Source organism: Meleagris gallopavo, chromosome 6 (assembly GCF_000146605.3).
Source record: "Meleagris gallopavo isolate NT-WF06-2002-E0010 breed Aviagen turkey brand Nicholas breeding stock chromosome 6, Turkey_5.1, whole genome shotgun sequence".
Taxonomy (NCBI): Eukaryota; Metazoa; Chordata; class Aves; order Galliformes; family Phasianidae; genus Meleagris; species Meleagris gallopavo.
The window spans coordinates 40808157-40812993 of record NC_015016.2 but is presented as its reverse complement, the minus strand read 5'-3'; positions in this window follow the sequence as shown (position 1 = coordinate 40812993).

The window sequence follows — 4837 nt, the reverse complement described above, 5'->3', positions numbered from 1 at the left end:
TTTTTTTTTTTTCCTTCAGCAGGAATTGGTGGTGTGGTATTTAATATAAGAGTTAAAAACTTTTTACAGTTGCACTCACCCTTTCTTACTTCCCCTTAAAAAGTACCTCTAGAATACTTTAAAGTAGCAGCAATCTGGAATGCTGCAATTCTCTTAAAATTCCTAAATTCATGTTATCATGTTTTTTTCCTGTTGCTCAAGGATAAATTACAGGCTTGCTTTAAAAATTAGGTAAAACTTTTGTTCAGTTTCTGATGAGGAATATCAAACTTGCTTACGATAATCCTTTCTGCCCTTAAGAAGACCCAGTTCTGCAGCCTGTTTCTAAGTTACCATCTTTGCCAGGGGCTTGGTAACCTATCTGTGTTGTATCGTGCATTTGTTTTAATGCATGCATCTAGTTGAGTCATGTCTGGATTTTGATGTAAATAACATCTCTACTGATTTTGCACAGTAAGACCAAGCTCTTGCACCACTTGGGGAAAATGAAGTTGAGTAAGGAAAAGTTCAGTGCATTCCTCTGCTGTAGTGTTAGACTAGGAGAGATCTGATGTTCTGGCCATTTAATGACGATATAAACAACCAGAAAACTACTTCAGTGACTCATTTTCTCATCTCTGGCAGCCATAGAAACAGATCTGAGAACTCATATTTCTATTTTCTACTCTATTACTGTGTCTACAGTAAATTGGATGATAAAATGTGAAAACAACCCTCCTCTAAAGAGCGCTAATTTGTGAAGTGACAAGAAATATGTATATGTATGTATGTGTGTATACATATGTATGTATATATTTCCTTCCTGTTGCCTTGATACTTCATTGCATAAATGTTTCTGCAGCTCTGTTGTCCATTTCTTTTGCTTTGCTGATCTCAGTGAGGTCATATCAGTGTTTTCTTTATGGGGCTGTGCTACGCATGACTACAAGGAAGATAAAAGAACCTCTGTATATGTCTCTGTCAAAGGTTTCTGTAGTGTCACAAGACCAAATTTAAGTTGGGTCTCTTTGAAAGTGTGCTGGGGTAGGGGGGAGGGTCACTAACGACTCATTCCTCGTGTTGTACATGGTAATAGTGTTCCATTTTTGTACTTTCCCTGACCTGAATCTGTCATCTGTAAGAGGGGGCTGTTTCGACCTGCATGGAGTCTAACAGATGCTTTTCCCAGCCTTACCTGTACATGTTTAACTCTCTTTATGCTAATAGATTGTAAGTAAAATACAAATAGCACGCAGACTGTAGTAACTGAAGAAATGCTGTATCTGGTGGGTGTTTTAAAAAAGAAAAAGCTGTTTGACGAAGGACTATTTTCAACAGATTCTAGTTTGCCTGTCTTGGTGAGTATTGTAGTCCTGCTGGATGCTGCTCATGAACTGGAAAAGAAGACGGGAGAGCTATTGAAAGGTTAATCTTAAAAGATAGAATATGTGCAAGATGGATTTGAATGATGAGATAGATTGCTGCTTCAGGTCAGTGGTGCTTCTGTGAAGGCTTATCAGTGTGCAGTGGCGTGAGTTTGCTGGTGCCAGGAGCACATTGTGCTCTTGCACCGTGGGCTCCTGGAGGAAGTTTGTAGGTTAGCTATCAGCAGGCTCTGCTGCTCCTGGAGCCTTGCAGTGAGGGATTCACTCTGGATGGGGGCATATAGTGAGACTGTCACTACGTATGGTATGCAAAGAAGCTGTGACTCATTTATCCCTAAAAATGTCTATTTCTTCACAATTATTGTCATCTCCCTTCTTCCCTGGTTCGTGCTTTTGCCTCTTCTCTGGGAAGTCTGCAATGCCTACTGCTCAGCAGAGAGAGTAAAAAGACCATTGGGTGGCTTGGATGGCTCAGTCAGACAGGCTCATAAATAAATGACCACAAGATGTTTCAAAACAACATCTCAGTTCTGTGCAGTATTTGAATGGAGTGGTCTGAATGCCTCTGAAGTGCTGGTCTCTCCCTCTTCAAAGGGAGATAACATATCTAGATAACGAATAATAGAGTCTTATATGACTGGTACAGTAAATGTGTTAATAATGCACTGTTCTTTGTATACTGAGTTGCACGGCCTCTAGACTAACAGTTGAGAGAACTGCTTGTAATTCTTACAGTAATAGGATTCTCAATTTGGTTACTCCTGAATTGACCTTTTTTGACATTGGCAATGCATTGGCTGCTTTGCAGCCTACTGTTGGTGCATCTTGAATAGAAACTAGAAGTGTGAAGTGAGGGATTTGAAAATGGGGGTCTGGGGATACTGGTGTTAATACTTAGAAATGTTACAGTGTGGGGAATCTCCTAGTACATCCTTGCTTTATACTGTTGAGGGGCCAGTGTACCTGTGCAGGGTGGGAATGGTGGGTATTCCAGCATATACTGTCCTTTTAAAGGAGAGAGTGTATGGTTATCATCCTTTCTATTCAATGTACGCACACAATTTCTTCCTCAGTTCAAGTTCACTCACCTCTAACTCACTCATGATATTCCTTTTGATTAGTTAATTCTTTGCCCTTATCGAATATCATTCTGAAATTAAAAGTCTGGCACAAGGAAGCTTCAACTCAGGCTCTTTGCTGGACCTATTTGTAGTGCAGCTCAGTCCTTTTAATCAAGTTACTGAATTGCCCTATTTCATCAGGCATGGGCTGGTCTCCTGAGTCTTGAGCAACTTCAGTAGAGAGGGTATTTCCAGGGAAAAACCTTCATGATGGTAACAGTTTGGATGAAGTGTTCCTTTCTTGGTTACAGAAAGAGAAAATGGTTAAACCTGTTCCAATTTAATAATATATGTTCAGAAAAGAGTAAAATTGCTGCTTAGTTAAGTAGAGACTGAATAATTCTTTGAAGAACTGGTTTCTAAGTTTACAGATGTTCTTAGGCAATTTTTCATGACAAATTCAAGTATTAAGGTAATGTAGTTTTCAAGGTGCTGATTTGTGTTGCTGATTTTACTGTTCTGTTTGACTCTGTGGGGTAGGGCAAAGTGCTGTGCAGAAGTCATTCTGTAAGGTTTATTTGTTGTGGTTGAGTCTGCACTGTTAGCCAGATAGGCTGTGCAGGGTTCTGAGGGGAATGGGGACCACGTGATCTGCTTTATATATAATAAAGAAGTTTTAAAAATTTTAAAAAAATGTTGAAACTCTTAGATATGAGATATAGACATACAGGATTGAAACAGATAACCATGAATACAGACGACAGCATAAAAATACTGCAATTCATTGTATAGTCACTGCTTGTGTTAATGCCCTTTCAGCAGATGCATATTGAAAATTAACTGGAGAGTTGCTTGCTGTGGCCAAAGTTATTGGTGTGTTTCAGCATTGGGCTGGAAGAGCTGAGAGCTCAGGCAGGAGGAGTGTGCTGCTATAAAGTGTCAGTGCTGTGGGTGTGTAAGCAGAAGTTAAGATGAGATGGTGCTTACAGAACTATTTTCATAGCTGGTGGTTTGGCACAGATCTGTTTGAAATCAGTGGCAACTGTATCAGCATTTTTTTGGCACTTTTTTTTTTTAAAGTCATTTATATAACTAATAAATTCACTTAAGTCTACTATAACTCTCCGAGAGTTATTTCTGTACAGTACAACTATAGTACAATCTCCCTTAATTTTGCCATTCGCTCTTGTATTGAAAAAGTAACTCCACTGTTGACGTGCTATTAAGGTTTCTACTCTCAAAGGTCAGTTCCCCCTGGAGTCTCCTTTCGTCTGGAAGATGGCATATATTAAAATTTTATAGCAGTTCCAATCCTACAATCCTGGGATCAATCTGGCTGCCATTCTTCATAGCCTATCACGTGCAATAAATACCTTAGGTGAGCAATAAAGAGATTGGAATTAGAGTCTTCTAAGCAAGACTTGTTTGCATACTGAAGGTTTAAACCTGACCACGGTTCTGCTGATGAGGCTCCAGCACATCAGGTGAAAGAGTTGCTACCACTTTCACTCATAAAACAGCTGACCTTATGAAATGAGATATGGTAAGTAGGGGTATGTGGCTGCATACTCTAGCAGGTCTGCAGACTTCTAGCCATTTATTTCTTCATATTCTGCTCTTAGTGCATCAATGAAAGGAAATGATCTCCTTACTGTATGAATTCCTTTTTCTTTGGAAGCCTATGGGAAAGTTATGCGATTCCACAAAATGATATCTGTCTTTTCTGCTACTCTCTTAGTGTGTATTTGCTCATCGTTTTGGTTGATGCAGCCCCTGACTGCTAGAACTTGAGAGTCACTCCCAGCTGCTGGGAAGGGGATCTGGAACATCTGAGAATGTGCTCACATTGATTTGTGTGTGAGAAGACTGGCAGCCCAAACTCTATGGGTGAGCAGCTGAATGTGAAGTAGACTTGAGAGTCCAGAATTCCACTTGTTCTTCAGCCACTGTATAAGAATGGTACTCAGTGAACACCTATGAGTAAGTGAATTTCCAATGTGATTATCAAAAACTTCAGATAAGGCCAAGGCAATTATTAAATTATATTTATTTTTCCCTGCAGATTTAATCCACTGTAGCTAACACAATGATCTAGTGCATCTGGATGCTATTTCAGCGTTGATAATAATAAGATTAATTTAAAAGCTTAAACAGTCTTGAAGAGTCACTAAATTCATGTTTTCAGCATGGGTAAATTTTTCTCAAACAGCATGACTTTTCATAATTGATCGCATTTTCTAAAATGTCAGACAGTGTCCAGCTAAGTTTATTAATGAATGGAATGAGGGAAATGTAATGTTAAAGGGAAACAAATCAGTTTTCTTTTGAATCTCCTTTTTCTGTGATCTCTTCCAAGAACCATGCAATACGTCTTTGAGAACTAATATTACAGCTTGCTTGTCTTTGTATAAC